This window comes from Loxodonta africana, chromosome 3 (genome assembly GCF_030014295.1).
Source record: "Loxodonta africana isolate mLoxAfr1 chromosome 3, mLoxAfr1.hap2, whole genome shotgun sequence".
Classification (NCBI taxonomy): Eukaryota; Metazoa; Chordata; class Mammalia; order Proboscidea; family Elephantidae; genus Loxodonta; species Loxodonta africana.
In genome coordinates, this window is record NC_087344.1 from 213,995,929 (window position 1) to 214,017,745 (window position 21,817).

General features: G+C 42.4%; 1 protein-coding gene across 26 annotated transcripts in view; it reads left to right on the top strand.

The window, feature by feature from the left end:
* The window catches only part of LOC104847275 (atrophin-1-like), a 78,763-nt gene that overhangs the window by 46,281 nt on the left and 10,665 nt on the right, over positions 1 to 21,817 (top strand). For 16 of the 26 annotated variants that reach the window (XM_064282989.1, XM_064282988.1, XM_064282994.1 and 13 more), the window contains 3 exons: positions 4,487 to 4,590; positions 6,723 to 10,929; positions 13,052 to 21,574. The exons of 2 other annotated variants lie outside the window; for them this stretch is intronic. The gene's annotated coding sequence lies outside the window, so the exon portion shown is untranslated. 8 more of the 26 variants (XM_064282996.1, XM_064282998.1, XM_064283001.1 and 5 more) reach the window with 5 other exon arrangements.

Genomic DNA, 21,817 nt, shown 5'->3' on the forward strand with positions numbered 1-21,817 from the left:
ATTAGGCGATGGAATTGGGCTTTGAAGGAAAGTTTTGACCTTTTCATTTAAGACTTGAATATACTTTTAATGTATAAAATATATGACAGAATTTAAATTGATGGTTACATTTTGACTTCATATGGCTAAAGAAAGTGTTACCTGCAGATCAAATGAGTGGATAATTATATCCAGAAGAAAAAAGAATTTCAGAAAATGATGAATAAAAAATACTGAACTGTGAACTGCAAATAATTGTGGAACAAGCATTGTCTTAAACTGTTGGCATCGAGTGGATTCGGACTCATAGGAACCCTAAGCATTATCCTAATGGGAATCTTAATTAGACAAACAAGATTAGGTTTAGTAAACACCTTAAATGAAAGAGATTGCAAAGTATAAGAGGGGGTACAGTAGGAGTATTTTAATTACTGATAACACTACAGATTTACCCAACCATAAAGAAATAGAAATAATAGTTTATTTGTCTCTGTGAACTAACTCTGTGTTTGAGTAAATTGTTGGTAGGTACTATGAAAGTTAAAAAAAAAAAAAAAAAAAAAAGAAATTTTTTTTTTTTTTTTACTATGAAAGTTAATTGTGGGGAACATTTATGAGAACCTTACTGAAGGTAATTTAGAGACTTCACAGATATTTTTCTTTATCTGTATAAAATTAATCAGGATTACCTTGACTTAAGAAGTCCTGATGGTACAATGGTTAAGGACTCAGCCACTACTTAAAAGCAATGAACAATCTGAAAAGGAAATTTAGAAAACAATTCCATTTTCAATGACATCTTAAATAATACAATACCAAAGAATTAGTTTAACCAGGAAGCTGAAAAAAGTGTACACTGAAAACTATAGAAAAAGGTCGTTGAAAGAAATTAAAGAAGATCTGAATAAAGGGAAAGACACAGTTAATATTGTTAAGATAGAAATACTACCCAAAGTGACCTAGAGATTCAACATGATTCCTATCAAAATGCCAGTAGTCTTTATTGCAGAAGTAGAAAAGCCAATCCTCAAATTCATGTGGAATTGCAAGGAGCCCCCGATAGCCAAAGCAATCTTGAAAAAGAACAACAAAGTAGGAGGACTCACACTTCTATTTCAAAATGTACTATAAAGCTACAGTAATCCAAACAGTCTGGTACTGGTATACAGATAGAGATATAGACCAACAGGCTAGAATTGGGAGTCCAGAAATAAACGCATGTATCTGTGGGCAACTGATGTTGAACTAGAGTGTCAAGTCCCTTCAGTGGGGGAAAAAATAGTCTCTTCAACAAATGATGCTGGGACTGTTGGATCTCTCTATGCACAAGAATGAAGTTTGACTCGTATCTCATACCATATATACAGATAAAATCAAAATGGATCAATGACTTAAGTGTAAGAACTAAAACCATGAAGTTCTTAGAATAGGGGTGATGCTTCAGGACCTAGTTTTTGACAGTGGATTCTTACATATGATGCCAAAAGCATGAACAATAAAAGATAAAATAGATAAATTCGACTTCATCAAAATTAAAAACTTCTGTGCATCAGAGAAATTTATCAAGGAAGTGAAGAAACAACCTACAGAATGGGAGAAAATATTTGGGAAGCATGTAATATCCAGAATATGTATTAAGGCACAGTGGTTAAGAGCTAAGGCTGCTAACCAAAAGTCCGGCCATTTGAATCCACCAGTTGCTCTTTGGAAACCCTATGGGCCAGTTCCACTTTGTCCTATAGAATCGCTATCAGTCAGAATCAACTTGATGGCAACGGGTTTGGGTTTTACCTGTGGCGATTCAGTGGCAAAATTCTCAACCTCTATGTGGGAGACCCCTGTCTGTCAGTGGAGATTAGCTGAATATGATGCCGAATAGGTTTCCGTGGAGCTTCCAGACTAAGATGAACTAAGAAGAAAGGCCAGTGGTAATCTTCTTCTGAAAAATCAGCTAATGAAAACCCCATGGATCACAGCGGTCCGTTCTGCAACCGATCATGTGAGTGATATAGGACTAGGCAGTATTTCATTCCGTTGTGCATGGGGTCTCCATGAATCAGAGGCGGACTCAGCAACACCTAACAGCAAGAACAACTCAACAACAAAAAGACCAACGACTCAGTTAAAAATGGGCAAAGGACTTGACTAGACATTTCATCAAAGAACTATCCAAATGGGCAATAAGCGTATGAAAAGATGCTCAAAGGCCATTAGTCATGGTTGTTAGTGGCCATTGAGTCAAGTTGCTAGCATTCCACCCTGACTTGCGGAGACCTCATCCACAACAGAATGAAATGCTGCCTGGTCTTGTGCCGTCCTGTCCCCATGATGAGTTGCAGATCGGCAGGCTTTTCTTCCTAGTCCGTCTTAGTCGGGAATCTCCACTGAAACGTATTCAGCATCATAGCAACACACAAGCCTCCGCTGACAGACGGGCGGTAGCTGCACATGAGGTGCATTGGCCTGGAATCAAACCTGCATCTCTTGCATGGAGGGCAAGAATTCTACCCCTGAACCGCCACTGCCCCCTTAACAGTGTTTCATAGCATCTTCAAATTTCGTGTCCTTGAAATTAAATTTATCGTTTTCCTTTCCCCAAAAATTCTGTTACTCTCTGTGTTTCCCTCGTTGGTGAACGGTGCTATCATCTGTTCAGTTCCAGAAGTCATAAATTCAAAAGTCATTCTTAACTCCTCCTTCCATCACCCTCCCATAGTCACTTGATTACTAAGTTCTGTTGATTCTGTCTTAATATCCTAGAAATTGTTCCTCCTCTTTCATTCCTTCTGCTATGGTTCAGGTTCTTATTTGAACCATTGACTACTGCATCAGCCTCTTAATTGCCTTTCTGGACTTTAGGCTGACTCTTTGATCTTTCTTGTTAGTGCATTCAATTCTTAATATTTCTAAGATACAAATTTAAATAGTCACACCCGTGGTTAAAATTTTCAATTATTGGCCATCACCTTCATGATAATAAAAAAAATAGTGGCATTAAATATAGCTTAGTGCATTACTTATTGCGGTGCAGTGAATTAATATGGCCCTTGTAGCCATGGTCTTTGTAATTCCCACCAAATGACTGGGTGAGACTATGCGAATGAGGTGCTTGTGGCCCACCAAAGGGATTGGCAAGTTTGTTAATAATATAAATAAGGGGCATGGCACCTTGTGGGAGTACAACCATGCAGATAGGTGTATGCAGCCCTAATGAGGGGATTGATTAGTTTTACCATCTGACTAGGCTTAAAATGAGCCATCCCAGAGGTGGAGGATTTCAACACCACTAAGAAAGAAGAGTCAAGAGTGGAGTGCATCCTTTGGACCCAGGATCCTTGTGCTGAGATCCTCCTAGATTCAGGAGACAGAGAGTTGTGACACCAGAGATGGTGAGAAATAGCCGCAGAGAAATGGTGGCAGCAGAGGCAGCAGAACCAGGAGACTGGCAGGAGGTGGTGAGGTTGGCTTCCCAAGCCACAGAGCGAGAGAGTTGAGCACCTGTGGGGTGCCTCCAGGTCCTTACCGGCAGAGTTAAAAGAGCTTTGTAACACTTACCTGAGCAGGGCAGAGGCCAAGGGACCAGAGAAAGATGTGCCTGCAAAGACACTGAGAAGAGGCTGTCCTGATCAAAGAACTGTGTCCTGAGCATCCCTGAACCTGAATTGTCACCTGTTACTTCCCTAATAAACTCCATAATTATGAATATTGTCTGTGAGTTCTTTGTGGTCATTGCAACAAATTATTAAACCCAGCAGAGGAGTAGAGAGTGCCGTGGGAGGGACGGTTGGTGTCATAATTGGTAAAAAGGTTGAAAGGTGGAGGCATGTCTGACTCCTGCCTTGTAAGAACCAGCATGGGCTGTTGATTTTGATTCTCCTTCTCGCATATGAAGTTAGAGGAGGTCAGATGCCCTGCTATGCCATTTTTACACTTGCGTTTTCTGATTTTATTCTTTGAACAGTCCTTTGCTACTGTCCTGGTTGCACAGATGAGGAAATTGAGATCTAGATTTAAACCCAGGATTGTCTGTTTTTAAAGTTTATGCTCTTAGGCACTTTCTTATGTTACTTATATAGTACATTCAAGACCCCTTCTGTTGTGGCTCTTACCCACTTGTCTAGTGTCTACTTGACATTTTTTAAGGTAACTTCCTTGAGGGCAGAGATCATATCCCACACCAGGCATTTTCTTAAAACATAGTAGGCACTTGGTAAATGTTTGTTGAATGAGTGTTAAGCAGTGATGAATAGCAGGGGACAGTGAGACTAGCCCAGTGTAGAAAGACATGAAAGAGACATCTGAAGAAAAGGATTCCTCTGGCTGGCCATGTTCATAAACGGTCAGCCTTTGGGTTAAAGCAAAATAGTGAGAGGTAACCGAATGAGGGAAATGAAATCCAGAAAGGGTGATTAAAAGAGAGAAACTTTTTGTTTTTGATATGAATGAATTGTGTCCTAGGGTTGTAAGAACCTGAAAATGAAGCCTCTAAATACCTTTTTATTTTTAGGACTTGTGGAATTAAAGAGAGAGATGCCTGAAAACTAGAGACAGAGAAGTATATTTTTCAGAAAGGGGAAGAAGGAAGACTATAGAGCTTGATATGGCCCTCAGGTGAGAGTCTAGAATAAATTACTTAAAGGATAAATTGTTTCCAGGAGAGGTGAAGCACTAATCATTAGGAAGTAGCCTGAATTCATTAAGAAATAAAACAGCAGAGCCTTCTTTTTGCACATGGAGCCTGTTGTTTTCCATCCATTGGATGAGATATAAGGTGTACTCATCAAAAGCACAGATGGCACAGATCATGGGAGGGAGAGGGTGTTAGCTAGGATGGGCTAGATTCTGCTGTAGTAATAACCTCAAATTTTGGTGGTTAAAAACAAAAGAGATTTATTTTTTACATAATATATTTTTGGTGATTCCAATTCAACAGGTTTCACACATATTACTTAATGACATTGGTTACATTCTTTTTTTTTTCCCCCTATTATTGCATAGGGTGTATTTGTTTTTACAAAAGCAGAATAACTATAACAACACTGATCTACCATGCCTGATATGGTCAGTGTGCCCCATCCGTATTTCCTGGGACCACAATATCATTTTTAAAATTTTATATTCTTGAGAATATGTATACACCAAATTCACCACATACACCAATTCACCACATACACCATAACATACACCAATTCACCACAATTCAGTAACACTGATTACATTCTTCGAGTTGTGTAACTATTCTCACTCTCCTTTTCGTTTCTAGTGTTGTTCCTCCCACATTAACATAAACTCAATGCCTCCTAAAGTTCCTATCTAATCTTTTGAGTTGCTGTTACTTTGATCCCATATAGTCCTTCAAAGAGCACAGTGCTCAAAACAGACATTTTTTTACTAGTTAATCTAGACTATTTTTTAGTTTTAGGAAGACTTCAGGAGATTTTTTTTGGTTTAAGGTTTAAAGATTATCTCAGAGCATTAGTTTCAGGGATTCATTCAGCCTCCATGGCTCCAGAAAGTCTGGATTCCATGAGAATTTTAAATTCTTTTCTGCATTTTAAATTTTAAAGTCTTTGCTGCTAACCAAAAGGTCAGCGGTTCAAATCTACCAGGCACTCCTTGGAAACCGTATGGGGCAGTTCTACTCTGTCCTATAGGGTCACTATGAGTCGGAATCGACTCAACAGCAACGGGGTTTTTTTTTTTTTTTTTCTGCATTTACCCTGTTTTGATCAGGATTCTTCTATAGACTCTTTGCTCAAAATGTTCAGTCATAGTAGCTGGGCACCATCCAGTTCTTATGGTCTCATGGCAACCAAAAAAAACCCCGATGCCCTCAAGTCTATTCTGACTGATAGCAACCCTGTAGGACAGAGTAGAACTGCCTCATAGGGTTTCCAGGGAGTGGCTGGTAGATTTCAACTGCCAGCCTTTTTGGTTAGCAGCTGAGCTCTTAACCACTGCCCCACCAGTTATTCATGGAGGCAATTAGCAACACATTCCATATCTCCTCCTGTTCCTCATTCTCCTTCTTCCTCTGTTGCTCCAGGCAAATAGAGACCAATTATTGTGCCTTGGATGACCACTTGCAAGCTTTTAAGAACCCAGGCACTATGCAAGGAACCAGGAGGTAGAAAAGAAGCACTAAATATGTTATTAGGGCAATTAACTGGGATGCCGTGTGAAACTGCGACTGATGATGACCCAGTATATGCAGAGTAAAACTGTTCTCCACAGGGTTTTCAAGACTGTGACCTTTCTGAGGCAGATCACCAGGCCTGTCCTTCGAGGTACCTCTAAGTGGGTTCAAACTGCCAGTCTTTCAGCTAGCAGTCAAGCACTTAATCGTTTGCACCACCCAGGGACTCCTGAGACATCGTACCCACTGTTTTTAATGACCTCAGGAGATGGTGAAGTTTACTTCTCTGGGTAATCTCTCTGGCATTAACCAGAATTTTTTTTTTTTCTTTAGCTTTAAGGCCGTACAACCCACCATACATTGGGCCACCTCACAGGAAACTGATCAAGAGAACAGGAGACATTCAATGATGAGAGTTCTCTTTCTTGGTGTTTCAGGAGAACTAGAAAGAGTCACAGCCTTTCCTTAATGTTGATGTATTTATTGAGGAGGAAAGAAATTATGTAACAGGGAAGTGTGGGGCACTGTTTGAGAACTTGGTTTTATCTGGCTAGTTATGGAACATTCTTATGCCTTGTTGTTTAAGGATTTCTTTGTTATTTTTCAGGATTTGTTTTTAGGAAGACAGGAGGAAAGGAAGACATCTCAGGATCCCATTTCGAGGGTCCTTTGGCTACATTTCCGCTGTCAGAACATTTTCTCCAAGATTCCTGGGCCAGACACCTGGATTTCCAGATGGGTTTTGTAGTCAAGGAGATTTTATAGAGGGGAGGTATTTCAGTTATGTAGAAAAGTTCAGTTATCTAAAGAATTTATTTTATAAAATACCACAAAACTTTGTGACTTAAAACAACAGCAGTTTATTACTTTTCATGATTTTGTGGACTGACTAGTATCAGCTGGGTGGTTTTGTTCCACATGGTGTAGCTGAGGTCACTCATGGGCTACATTTAGCTGGAAGCCCGGCTGGGACTAGGACATCTAAGGTGGCCTCTCATTCTCTAATACCTCTCACCATTTGGTAATCTAGCCCAAGTTTCTTCATACCATGGCATTTAGTTTCCAAGAAGGAACATTTCAAGAGGACAAGCCCCAAGATGCAAGCACTAATCAAGCCTCTGGTGGCATCGTTTTGCTAATGTCTCATCGGCCAAAGCAAGTCACATGATCAAGTCCAGAGTCAGTGTGGGAGGAGGCTACACAAGGGTGCAAGCACCAGGAGGTTTTGTTCACTGGAGGCCACCACTGTAACAATTTACCACAAGTGAGCAGGGCAATTTTGCACACCAGGTCTCCTCAGTTGTCAGTGCTTAGGTATGGATGCATAACCTAAGATCTGGTCCTTGACTTTGCAATTCCAGAAACTCTATGTGATTAGGGGTTCATGCTTAGCCCCATGCTTTTATCTGAAATTGCCTCTCATCATCACTTGAAGACGTGAATTTAGGTTGTCATAGTTTTATCTCAGGACTCTGTTTTCTTGGCCACAGATGGTTGAACCAGAGTGGACACCTGACCTATGATTCTGTTGGCTGAGCTGGCCCAGTTGGACTTTCTCCTATGACTTTGGAATGGGAATACTGAGAGACTAAGACCCAAACTGGTGAAGAGATTATAGAAGATCTAGATACTCTAAAATGAGTTTGGAAATATATCTTAACTCCTGAGATGACTAGAAAATGAGACTGCTAAACCATAGTTTAAGTGGTTAAATGCTATAGCTGCCAACGAAAAGGTCGGCAGTTCGAAACCACCAGGTGCTCCTTGGAAACTCTATGGGGCAGTTCTACTCTGTCCTCTAGGGTCGCTATGAGTCAGAATCGACTCGACGGCAGTGGTTTTAAACCATAGTTATTAAGAGATTGGCTGCTAACCAAAAGGTTGGCAGTTTGAATCCACCAGCTGCTTCTTGGAAACCCTACGGGCAGTTCTACTTTGTCCTATAGGGTCGCTATGAGTTGGAATCAACATGGTGGCAACTAGTGGATGTATGTTTCTGCTCATTCTCTTATGCTCCATGACAATATCTAGCTGCAAAGGAGGCTGGGAAATGTAATCTTTAGCTGAGTAGCCATGCACCCAACTACTATGAAAGAAGGAGAAAATATATTTTAGTGAAGACTTAGCTGCTGCCTCCTTCCCCCCTACCCTCTCCTCATGCAGCATATAGTGTTCAATTCATGGTTACCTTTCAGGAGGGAGAAAGACAAGAGTGTATTCAGAGGGAGTAAACAGGATGATGAAGGCCTTAAAATCAGGCCATAAGCAGATTGGTTGAACACTTGGGGATTGTTATATTGAATATTTAGGAAATGAAATGGCTGCCTTTGAATGTTTTATGTGCAAAAAGAGATAAAGGCTATTCTCTACAGCCTCCAGGAGTAAATATAATGAGAGGAAGCTAACCAGTAACCAGTTGCCATCAAGTCAGTTCTTGACTTGTGGCTCAGAGAAATATATTTATGTTCATTAAAAGAAAAGAAGATTCTAGCAGAGTTGTCCAGAATGATTTACACCTCAGGTACATTTTGAACTAGAAGAGACAAAAAAAAAAAAAAGTTTATTGAGTACCTGTTATGTGCTCGACACTATTGAGGCACTTTCACAGATTTGTTGCTTCCAACTCTGAGAGTCTATTGCAGCTCCACATACTTTTCTCCAAACCCTATTTTTTGTGACTCACTGACAAGCCTACAAAGACCATATATGAGTTAAATTTGTGGGGTAGAACATCCTAGGATAAACCCTGGAGGGTGTTGTGTATGTTCTAGTTGTGAGTTCTATGGTAGATGGAGAAGTTGGCCAGGGTGCGGAAAGAAGGAAGCATATCACTTAGTTATTTTCTGATTTTCAGCGGCAACCTGAGGTCTTCCAGAAGGGGTTATATAGTCCTGACCAGCACAGCTTTGTGGCGGCCCTCCTGTCTGCCATATTATCACACTGGTGAGCCCAGAGAGTGCTGCCAAGAAGTGTGAGAGGGCTGCTTTGAAAGCTCTGTCCAATGTACGAATATCCAGTGTCTTCCACATAGCTCCTGTGGGTACTGGTGGGAGACAAGATACCTTTCTTGATATGAGTTCCTGGTGGTTTACTGGAGTCAACAAGAGTGTTTTGTTATTCCTTGTACTTCTGGATCCAAAGTTCTAAGGGAACAGAGGGGCCCCCAAATCTGCAATTCACATAAACAAATTAAAGTGACAGAGTAACAGGAAATGGGCCAGGGCGCAGAAACAAAGACGTTCACCAGAACCATGGGGCAGGGTATCAGAAACTAGCCCACAAACTTCTTTAAAGTTGTCTCTCAGAAGCAGCCAGATGAAACGAGCCCCCAGAGACATGCCCCCAGAGACACGCGTAGAACATTGACCTGTGACTGCTGTGTGACCTTTCACCAGGGGCAGCGAAGGGCTGCAGCTGCAGCTGCAGCTGGGTATCAAACTCAGGGAGTGAGAGACTGTGCAGGCATGACACCCCATAATAAGTCCTACTGTGAATCCCAGAGGCCTATGGGACAGGAGCCATCTTAGAAAGCAGCTGCGCATGCACCTTAGGTAGCCTATCCCCACCCAAAACTGGCTAGTTGCCAGAAAACCCCACCTATGCCCCTGAATAAACATGAATCTTTTTCCTGCTCAAGTATTTTTAAAAGCCCTTGAAGTCCTTCGTTCCGTGAGACGGGGATAAGCGTTGCCTAGGCCTTCCTTATCTCTGCTTGCAAGCCTCTTCAATAAAGCTTTGCTGGTGTGCCTTACCTGCTCATTCTTGACCAGCGAGAGGCAAAAACCTTATTTAATTAAAGGCATAGAGACTCTGGCAACAGTTCTGAATCTCCTAAATATTTCTACTTGTTTGTCTTTGATTGAACACTCACCTCGGTCAATCCTAAGCTCTAATATTATGCTGGTCTACCAGTATGGACACTAAGTGACAAAGTTTTAGGAAGGGACCCTAAAACTTTAAACCTCCTTGAAGCTTGTTATAAACTTTAGTGTTTATGTGCCCACAAGTAAGAATTTCCACACTTCCCTGGGAAGTTGGGGAAGAGCTAAGAGATTGAAGTAGAAATGTATTTGGACATAAAAATATTTTAGTCAAGCTGTGAAGAAGCTGCACAGGGGATGATTTGAGGCCCCTGGAGCCATCAAGTAGCATGATTGACAATACTGTTTGGAGAACAAGGGTGTCCTTTGTGAACAGTTCCTCACACTTACCCACACTCCACCTTCCAGCCCTGTCTCTGTGTCTTTTAAATCTAGTACCTCAGATTTGGTTAGATGATAATAGACGCTTGTCATGCCCAAGTGAAAGGTTCCAAAGGGAGGTTGGAAGGGTCTTATAACCCTGAGGAAGAAAGGGGATGTTTACAGCCCAGTTGAACCTATCCATCTAAAGAGCTTTAGCCAGCTTCCTCCCAGATGGCCTAATGGAAAGCACACTTCATCACAGCAAGTGACAATTTTTTCCCAAAAAAAACACAGAAGGTAGACTTAAATGAAAAAGGCATATTCTTTCAATTCACTTCCTAAGGCCCTCTTACCTTTTGTCTTTAGCCTACTTGTAATAAGTGCTATCAAATTAGCCAAGAATGACTCTATCTGAGCATCCAAGAGTAGGGGCCTGTCTACAGAAATTAGTGCCTATGGCAATTAGTTTTAAATAGCTGAACGATCTCTCACAGCTGGCAGTGGAAACTTCGATGGCCAATAGAAACTGCTCATTAGAGCCCCTCCTCAAGCTGCACTCAGGGTACACACCCTACTTGCCATACCATAGTTACACCTCTGTCAAGAGGAGTGAAACCAAAGAGATTGTGGGTGAGTATGATGTCATTTCTCCTCATAAGGATTATTTCCTTGTTCTAGATTGCAAAAAGTGAAATTATTATGTTAAAAGATACGAACATTGTTAAGGACCTTGATACATGTTGCTGAACTGCCTTCTTGAAAAGTAGTACCAGATCATGACACTGAACTCAAGTTCCTTATAGACCCACTGGTGTCTTTGGACAATTTCTCATAGTACCTTAGCATTGTGTATTTCTAAAGCTAACAGCTATACTATATTCCTGAATCTTACCCCCGGCTCCCATTCTTACAATTTAACCCTAACATTGATACTTAGAACTCTTTGCCCTACTCACTCTAGGGACTGAATGTACTTCAAAAATTAATATTAGAATAAGTCCTTATATGTAAAGCTCTCATTCCAGGATTATACCAGCCTGAATATATACCCACTACACCAGCCATACTCTTGACACGAACTTAGCACATCAACTGGCAGCATTTTGTTATTGGAAAAAATAAAGACATGTTCCTAAGGAATCTCAGGGTGCCTCCTACATGTACTTTTTAAAATGTGCTTGTCATTAAAGTATTTGCATTGTGTGTAGTCCCTTGATGCGGAAATAGACAAAGGAAAAAAGGAGACTTTGTTATTCGTTGCTGTATTTCAGCACCAAGAACAATGCGGGGCACATAGTAGAAGCTCAATAAATATTTGTTAAATGAGTGAAATTTTCCTTCTTTTGTTGAGAAGTTGTCTCATGGGGCATTTGGATGGTCTAAGGGTCATAAAAAGGATGCCTTTTGGGGTTTCTTCCTCATCCACTTTTCAGGGAATCAGCCATCCATTTGATACCAGCTCTGCAGTCCCAGAAATCTTGTTTATATAACATGATGTAGCCTTGCTATAGATGATTGACTCAGATATACTTTCTCTTATTTTGGAATTGCACTAAGAGATTTCTATTTGTGACTGTACTGGTCTTTGGAAAGACCTTTCAGGAAAAGTGGGAGTGAAATCACGGTCTCCTCTAGGTGGAGATGGAGAGCAGAGAAAGGCCATTTGCAGAAAGAGACAACACAAAGAAGAGTAAAGGCGAAGTACAGTAAAAATGAGCTTAGATTCCACTGTGTACCCACTAGAGTTGCTAAAATGAGGACAGACAATACCAACTGTTGGTAAAAATATGGAGCAACTGGAACTCACTGCTAGTTGAAATGTAAAATGGTACAACTACTTTGGAAAACAGTTCAGCAGTTTCTTACAAAGTTAAACGCACACTTGCCATATAACCCAGAAACCCTACTCCGTGTATATTCACAACATACAGATTTCCTCCGAGATGTGCTGGAATGTTCCCTGAAGCACCATTTTAAATAGTCCCAAATGGGAAACAATTCAAATGCCCAACATTAGTAGCCTGAATGACTAAATTGTGGTATATTCACAGAACGGAATGCTCCACAGCGGTAAGAATGAATGAATTACTGTGACATATGGACGACATTAATGAATCTCATAAGTAAAATGCTGAATGAAGAAAGTGTAAAAAAATTAATGTGTGCTGTTAGATGTCAGGACTGTGGCTAGCCTTGGGGAATGATGAGTGGAGGAGTGGAAGTTTCTGAGGTGCTGGCAATGCTCTGTTTCTTGATCTGGTGCTGGTTACATTGCTGTGTTTAGTTTGTGAAAATTTATTGAGCAGTGCACTTATGACATACACTTTTAAAAAAAGACATGGGCTTTACGTATTCATATTTCAGTAAAAAGATTTAGGAAAAAATTTTTAATCTGAAATTTTAAAAATAGTCTAGAAACAGATGAATGCCTGCTAATGTTAGCAGCATTCCTTAGATTCCATGAGAAACCTGTACTGTTGTTTAAAATTCCTTTTCTGGATGTAAGGTATCTTGTCTGGGTTTCTTCAGCCTGGGTATCTAGCCATTAATTCCCAAGCCTCTTCCACTGGACGGAAGCTCTCCTAGTGACAGATTTTTGGCCCACAAATATCCCTTTCCCCTCCCCCATCCTGGCCATCTTCGAAAGTAGATGAATCTGTTCTCTGCAGGAAATTAAGTACATATTCATCAAATTGTCTAAGATTGCAGATGTTTAGTCTCAACTAACTCACCAAATCCTCATCTTCCCCAGAAAGGAAGCAGCATTTCCTATTTGCCTGGGATGAAAGATGGAGAATGCTGGCAGCCAGATCACCAGCCAACACAGTCTTGGGACACACAGTCTGGGATGTCTTGTAGTCCGCCGAGACACTACGGGTTGTGGTTAAAACTGTGCTGAGAAGTTTGGTGATTTATCCCCCAGTTCAGTCCCCTAGATGGTTTCCTGAGAAAACAAGCAAACTCAGTCCGGTTACTCCCACACAACTTCAAAAGGACAAACACCTAGCCCATGAAGTGGAGGTTATGGAGCAATGAGGTGCTTGCAGCTTAGTAAAGATTGGACCCTTGGCACTGGGCCCTAATCTTTGCCACGTGGCTCATCTACCCAGCTCTACTTCAAACCCAGACAACCAAAGTAGCACCTTTATCTAGACAGGCTCAGATTTTTCCAACTTCATTCAATACAATAAAGAATCATTGCGAAGCCAAAGTTCTGGATTTCAACGCTTTACATCTGTTCAGCATCTTCTGTGACTACTTTCCCTCTGACCTTTCTTCTTGGATTGAATGCATGACCTCACTTGCCTCTAACCACAATAACTAGGACTCAATGACGATGTCTGCTTGGAAATAAAATTTGGCTTCGGTAGCACCTTTCTGCCTCTGTATGGTTTAGACATCTCCAGAATTTTTTGTACCAGGAGACAGAAGAGGGAGATCTGGCAATTGGGCGCTTCTGGAAAGTCTGCTTAGTGTCAGTGCAAAGTGAGAATTTCATTCATTTACCCAACAGGTGTCTACTGAGTACCTATTATGCCCGTAAATTATCCTATGTACTGACAGAGAATACAGCCATAAGCAAGATAGATAAAAATCTCTTCCCTCATGGGGTTTATATTCTAGAAGAAAGGAGATAGACAATGAACATATAAACAGATAAAAGGATAATTTCAGATAGCCATAGAGCTATGAGTAAAAGTGAAAAAATGTGATGAGAGAAAATTGCTGAGACTAAGATTTGGTAGGGTGGTAGAAGACCGCTCTGGGGAACATAGCATTTAAGCTGAGACTTAAATAATAACATGATTTGGGGAAAAGAGTATTCTGGACAGAAAAAACAGCAAGCACAAAGGCCTTAAGGTGGGGACAAGCTTAGTTGTTCAGGAACAGAAAGGACAGTGTGGCTGGCGTGAAAGAAAGGGATTTCAGATGAAGCCCAAGGGTATGCAGGGGCTAGATCATGTGAGATCGTAGGCTGTGATAAGGAATAAAATTTGCTTGCCTGATGTAGACAGATGATTCAAATTCTTGGAAAGCCTCAAAGGGAAATAAAATACAGTAGTAATTGTGGGAGAGGCAGTATAACCTAGTGGTTAGGGGTCTAGACTCTGGAAACAACTCTCTGGGACTACATGCCAGCTGTACCACTATGCTGTGTGAGTTTAGCAAAGTGACTTAACCTCTCTGGGCCTTGGTTCCTTTACCTCTAAGGTGGGGATAATAATTCATCCTCACAGATACTATTTTGCATTGAGGATTAAATAAATTTATCTCTCTAAGTTTTTTTTTTTTTTAAGATGCTTAGAACAAGGCCTGGCATGTACTATTTGCTCGAGTATTTTAGTTGTTCCATTGTTGTTGATGTTATTAATATTATAGACTTACTACTAATGGGAAAAAGACTTTCAATGAGCTCTTCACTATGTTCTGCTTTAGTTTTAAAAATTAGTTGAGTTATGTTGTCATAGATTGCATTATCTGTCTTTAACTCTTCCTTCCTTCCCTTCTCCTGCCCTGACTTCTCTGGGTGGAGTGTATCTCCTTATTCCACTGACTTTGGGCTTGGTCATGGGTTAAAGATTGAATTGTGTCCCCCAAAATATGTGTTGGAATCCTAACGCTATACCTGTGGGTGTAATTCTTTTGGGAATAGGGTTTTCTTGTTGTGTTAATGATGCCATTTCAGTGTAGGGTGTGGCTTAAGCCTAATTACTTCTAAGTTATAAAAAGAGTAGATTAGACTCTTACAAAGCTGATTAGACTTAGAAGCAAGCACAGATGGAGGGAGGATAAATGCCACATGAAGATTGCCAAGGAACCAAGGAACACTGGGGCTACAGAGGCTGATACAAGGATCTTCCCCCAGAACAGCAAAGAGAGCCTTCTCCTACAGACAGCGCCCAAATCCATTCTCCGCCATCTTTGCTCTCTGCACCTCTTGTTTTAGCTTAAAATTTCTGAGTGGGTACTACTTATTAAGTGAGCCTAAGTCATGTGTTTCAGCTTTCAGGATAACCTGGGAATTGCCACATAGTGGGCAGTAACATCTGTGACCACCAGCCTCGACCCAGTGCACAGCTATTCAGCTGAAACACAAGAATACAGCCAAACCAGCTGTTAAAATATTTCCATGCCACTTGTAAGTTATCACTACTCCTAGTCCCCCAAGTGCCCCACCAACATGCAGGAAACCTCAGCCCTCCCCCAAGACATCCTAGACCACTCCTTTGATTCAGCAGCTGAAGGGTTAATGCTTGGAGCAATAAGAAACAATAAGGATTCTCCCCTAGCTGCTGTGGCAGAGAGTAATGCCAGTGATCTCTGGTTATGAAATATTTTGGTTCCCCCTCTGCATATGGGTCTTCTGCTACACCAGGTAAACACTCTAGTGGGCATAGGGTAGAATGGAAAGAGTCATGGGTCTGGCCTTCCACATCATGCCAGGTCCCGTCCATCCTGCTACAAGATGAGGCTGTTTTCCTGCCATCCCAACATCAGTACCTGCTTGTCAGGCTTGAGCCAAAATGCTTCCATAAGTCATGGCCATCTGTGAGTGGAATCTAACAAGGGGAAACCAGGACCGTGGAGAAGTGATGATTTGTGGTGCTTACTATGAAATGCGTATGCCACAGGTATTTGGCTTGCAATAATTTGTGTTTAAGGTCCAGATCCAGTACCTATAAAACCCTGTACCTAGAGCCCACATGAAAGGAAAGCTAAACTTTGTCTTCGTTCTTGCCAGACCCATTCACACACACAGGCTTATATGGGAAAGAACTGCATGGTATCTTCCATTCTGTGTATATTTTCCAGGGTAGTCAGATGTAGGAGGAAAATGTATTTAACTCAGTGAGGGAGTTCAGTTTGTGAAAGAAAACTCCTGTGGGAGGGGGAAAGACTGACAAGTCACAGGGAATTAGACAAGCTCTCCAAGTCTGCAGAGGAGCTGCAGTTCCAGCTTCCCTTATGCTGTGGCCCATCTCAGGAAATAAAGTGGTCAAGTTTGTTCAGGGACCGCTGCCCACGCTCCATCACTGAAGTGTGGTCCAATGGTCAGGAAGGTTCAGGAAAGTAAGGACTGCCCCGATATGAGACCCCCATCCCTTCTAAACAGACTGCTGAGCAGTAAAACAGTTCCAACATTGAGGGACTTTGTTTTTCATCATCACTTTTTGCCTGTGAACATGGCTCGGCTGTAGTCATAAGGTCTCTGGTTGGGGTTATTCTGCAGGAAGATGGACTAAAAAAGTGGGGGTGCCTGTGTGTGTGTTGAGCTAAAAGAGAGAGGAAGGAGAGGAGAAAGACAATGGAAAAGAAAACTAAAGCAGTATTTGAGGCATATGAAGGGAGAAAGACTAAGAAATTTTCTTTCTTGGCTTAACTGAAACAATGAAACAGAGCTGAGCTTTCAGTACCCAAAGACCACTGTATAAGGGGACTTCAGGGGGATCACTCAATGGTGATCAGTGAGCTAGAGCAACCCAGCCCGGGGTTGGGGCAGAGGCCACGAGGCTCATGTGTTGGCCACTCTGTCTCCCCTTTCATCTCTAGGTTAGACCTGATGACCAGCATCTAACACCTGGTGTTCCCTGACAAGGTGGAGATAGCCTGTTGTTTTTTAGTCTTTAACTATTGTCATTTGTACTCAAATCTTCTGCAAAAGACCTCTTTAAAGCATTAAAAAGCAAAGGTATCACTTTGAGGACTAAGGTGCCCCTAACCCATGCCTGTTGTTTTTTAGTCTTTAACTATTGTCATTTGTACTTAAATCTTCTGCAAAAGACCTCTTTAAAGCATTAAAAAGCAAAGGTATCACTTTGAGGACTAAGGTGCCCCTAACCCATGCCATGATATTTTTAGTGACCTCGTATGCATGCCAAAGCTGTACAATGAATAAGGAAGACAGAAGGGATATCTCGACATGCCCCACATCACTGGACCCCTAGAAATTTCACCCCTAGAATAATCCCTGAATTTTTGTGGGATTAATTTCCCACCCTATAGCATGCAACCATTTTGCCAGTAAGTCCAGAGTCAGTGACACGTCTTCCTTACTAGGTCCAGTCAGTGTAATGGACCCATGTGATGTCTTGTGGAAGGGAAAGGTGATAAAGTTCCCTGCAGTGTAAATTATGACGTATGGCTGGAGAGTTGTAGCCATGAGGTAGGGAACTGAAGGTGTATTGCTCATGCAGTTGTTGTAGTGTTGTTGTTAGGTGCCATCGAGTCGGCTCCAACTCATAGCGACCCTATGCACAACAGAACAAAACACTGCCCGGTCCTGCACCATCCTTACAATCGTTATGCTTGAGCTCATTGTTGCAGCCACTGTGTCAATCCACCTCGTTGAGGGTCTTCCTCTTTTCCGCTGACCCTGTACTCTGCCAAGCATAATGTCCTTCTGCAGGGACTGGTCGCTCCTGACAACATGTCCAAAGTACGTAAGACACAGTCTCGCCATCCTTGCCTCTAAGGAGTATTCTGGCCGCACTTCTTCCAAGATGGATTTGTTCGTTCTTTTGGCAGTCCATGGTATATTCAATATTCTTCGCCAACACCACAATTCAAAGGCATCAACTCTTCTTCAGTCTTCCTTATTCATTGTCAAGCTTTCACATGCATATGATGCGATTGAAAGTACCATGACTTGAGTCAGGCGCACCTTAGTCTTCAGGGTGACATCTTTGGTCTTCAACACTTTGAAGAGGTCCTTTGCAGCAGATTTGCCCAATGCAACGCGTCTTTTGATTTCTTGACTTTCCTGCCATGGCTGTTGATTGTGGATCCAAGTAAAATGAAATCCTTGACAACTTCAATCTTTTCTCCATTTATCATGATGTTGCTTATTGGTCCAGTTGTGAGGATTTTTGTTTTCTTTATGTTGAGGCACGATCCATACGGAAGGCTGTAGTCTTTGATCTTCATCAGTAAGTGCTCCAAGTCCTCTTCACTTTCAAGAAGCAAGGTTGTGTCATCTGCATAATGCAGGTTGTTAATGAGTCTTCCTCCAATCCTGATGCCCCGTTCTTCTTCATATAGTCCAGCTTCTTGTATTATTTGTTCGGCATACAGATTAAATAGTGGTTTTGGGTGAAAGAATACAACCCTGATGCACCCCTTTCCTGACTTTAAACCAAACAGTATCCCCTCGTTCTGTCCAAACAACTGCCTCTTGATCTATGTAAAGGTTCCTCACGAGCACAATTAAGTGTTCTGGAATTCCCATTCTTCTCAATGTTATCCATAGTTTGTTATGATCCACACAGTCAAATGCCTTTGCATAGTCAATAAAACAGAGGTAAACATCCTTCTGGTATTCCCTGCTTTCAGCCAGGATCCATCTGACATCTGCAGTGATACCCCTGGTTCCACGTCCTCTTCTGAAACCGGCCTGAATTTCTGGCAGTTGTAGAGATGAGAATCTCCCAAGTCCATGGGTCAGGAAAGAGCCCTCTGATTCACATAGGCACAGGAGCTGTAAACCCAAGATTGGCAGGCCAGAGAGCAGGGCTCTTGCTCACAGTCTGTGAAAATGGGCAAATCTCAAGATTGGCAGGAAGACCACAGGTAAGCTGCTAGCTCAAGTCCCAAGAACTGGAGGTTAGACAAATGGCAGCCAGCTGCAGAGTCCAGAACGAGCAAAAGCCCCCGAGCCCTTTCTGAATGTCTGCCCACACTCGATGCAGGCTACATGCCCAAGGAAGCTCCCTTCAACTGATTGGCTACTAACAGCAGATCCCATCATGGGGCTGATCACGTATTAAATCTCAATAGAGAAGTGATCACAACATTATAGGACTGCCAAAACACTGAGAATCATGGCCCAGCCAAGTTAACACACAATCTTAACCATCACAGATCTTGACCTCCTTGCCCTTCCACAAGACATCACCCTGGTCCATTACATTGATGACATTATGCTGATTGGACCTAGTAAGAAATAAGTATCAATGATGCTAAACTTATTGGTAAGACATTTGTATGCTAAAGGGTAGGAAATTATTCCAACCAAAATTCATTTCCTCTATACCTCAGTGAAATTTCTAGGGCTCCAGTGGTATGGGGCCTGTCAAGATATTCCTTGCAAAGTGAAGGAAAAGTTGATGTATCTGGCCCCTCCCACAACTTAAAAGGAGGCACAGCACCTGTTGGGCCACTTTGGATTTTGGAGGCAACATATCCCTCATTTGGGTGTGCTATTCTAGCCTATTTATCAAGTGACTCGAAAAGCTGCTAGTTTTGAGTGGGGCCCAGAACAAGGGAAGGCCTTGCAGCAGGTTCAGGCTGATGTCCAAGCTTTTCTGCCACTTGGGCCATGAGATCTGGCAGATCCAATGCTTTTGGAAGTGTCCATGGCAGATAGAGATGCTGTTTGGGATCTTTGGCAGTCTCCTGTTGGTGAATCACAGTGCAGACCCTTAGGATTTTGGAAAAAAGCCCTGCCATCCTCCACAGAAACTTGTTTCTCCCATAGCCAGGATTCATGGGTCCAGGAATCAAGGGATGGAAACAGAAGTGGCACCATTCCCTATTACCCCTAGTGACTCACTTGCAAAATTTTTGCTTCCTATCCCCAAGACACAAGGGATCTTATCCCCAAGACCCAAGGGATCTTAGTTTCAAAGTGAGGAATGATCCCAGCAGGAGGCAAAACACTGATTGAACTGGAAGTTAAGAATGCCACCTAGTCACTTTGAGCTCCTCGGCCTCTGGATCAGCAGGCAAAGAAAGAGGTTACCATATTGGCTGGTGTGATTGATCCTGATTACCAAGGGGAAATCAGAGTGATATTGCATAATAAAGGTAAAGAAGAGGGTTTCTGGAATACAGGAGATCCCTTAGGACATCTCGTAGTACTACCATGCCCTGTGATTAAAGGCAATGGAAAACTACAGCAACCCTATTCTGACATGATTGCTAATAGCCCATACCATTCAGAAATGAAGGTATGATTCACCCCACCAGGCAAAGAACTATAATCAGTTGAGGTGCTTGCTGAGGGTAAAGGGAAAACAGAAGGGGTGGTAGAAGAAGGTAGTTTTAAATACCAGTTATGACCACTTGATCAGTTGCAGAAATGAGGACTATGATTGTTATGAGTATTTCTTCCTTGTATGTGTGCATCAAATATTTCTGTTTTCTTCACTTAAAAAAATAGAAGATGTAAATGGTACTAGTGCAGTTAGGCCAAGAGGGGAAGTGACTTTCCCAAGATCACAGCACCAGAACCCAGCCCTGTTTGAAGGTGTACTCCATGCATGCTGCTTCCCGCTCCTGCTTGAAATTCTTCCATCTCTGAGCTTGTGCATTAGCTACAGGGGCAGATATTCCAAAAGGCAAGGTAAGTGTGGTGAACACCACACCTTGATGTGGTGAAGCCTATGTGAAACTGTTCACTACAGATTAGTAAGTAAGCACAGGTAAACTTGTGCCTACCTTGCTTACTGGGTCATCTGCCCCCATCAGGGATTGTAAATGGAAAAAGAGGCTTTGATTCTGTAGGAAGGTTCTGTGGGGTTGGGAGAGAGACAGATGCCAGCCATACTTAGAAGCAGAGTCTTTGATGTGGTGAAAAAATGTGAAAATGTTCATTACAGTTGATCTGGTAACCAGTAAGCCCTGTACTTACCTTGCCTATTGAATAATCTGCCCCTGATTAGCTAAGTGCAACATCAGCCCACGGGTTCTTATCTCACAAACACTTGCTAATGTCCCTAAGAAGAAGATGCTAGAATGATGCCCACCGTGTGGATGGGGGGAATGGGAAGGCTCTGAGAAGCACAGAGACTTGTCTAGGATTGCACACTGCTTAAGAGGGATGAGCTGTGTCTGAACCCAGATCTGTCTGCTGCACCCAGGCCCTCCCCAGGTTCTGTGGGGGAATGGGGGAGGGCTGTGTTGGTGTCACTGTGTACAGTTATGGAGATGGCATGGGGAGAGGTGAGCAATCAGCAGCCCAGAGGAGACTTTGGGGAGGTCTCATCTGAGGTAGGGCCCAGGTCAGGGGACCTAGAACATGACCTCACTTCCTTGACACCAGAGTATGTAGAACTTGGAACCCTGGTAACCAGGCACCCACATCGTAAACAAAGCCCCCTACCCAGCTCAGTTGAGTGGAGACGTTCAAACTGAGAACATGTTTTCTTGTTGTTTCTCATCCCCTGTTGAACCGAAACTTGAGAAACCCAAGAGTTCGACCCTGTCCCGAAGCCTGAGACATGGTCTCATATCCCACCCCCAAAGGCTCTGGCCACTTTCCAAAAGGAACCCGAAGGTAACACAGGGTGGCCCAGAGCAGCCAGTCCAAGCCAGGCCACCACTGTGATCCCACCTGGGCAGCCCCACACCCCTCCCCCAGGTCATACCATCCCCTAGGCCATGCCAGCCCTTGTCCTCATGGGGTCCCTGGTAATGGGGGCAGGGAGGAAATGTGGACAGAACTAATGAGGCAGAAAGTTGTTGGATAAGGCAGGGTCCCTTTGGGAGAGAGGTGGGTGGGAGTCAGAGAAGCAGGGCC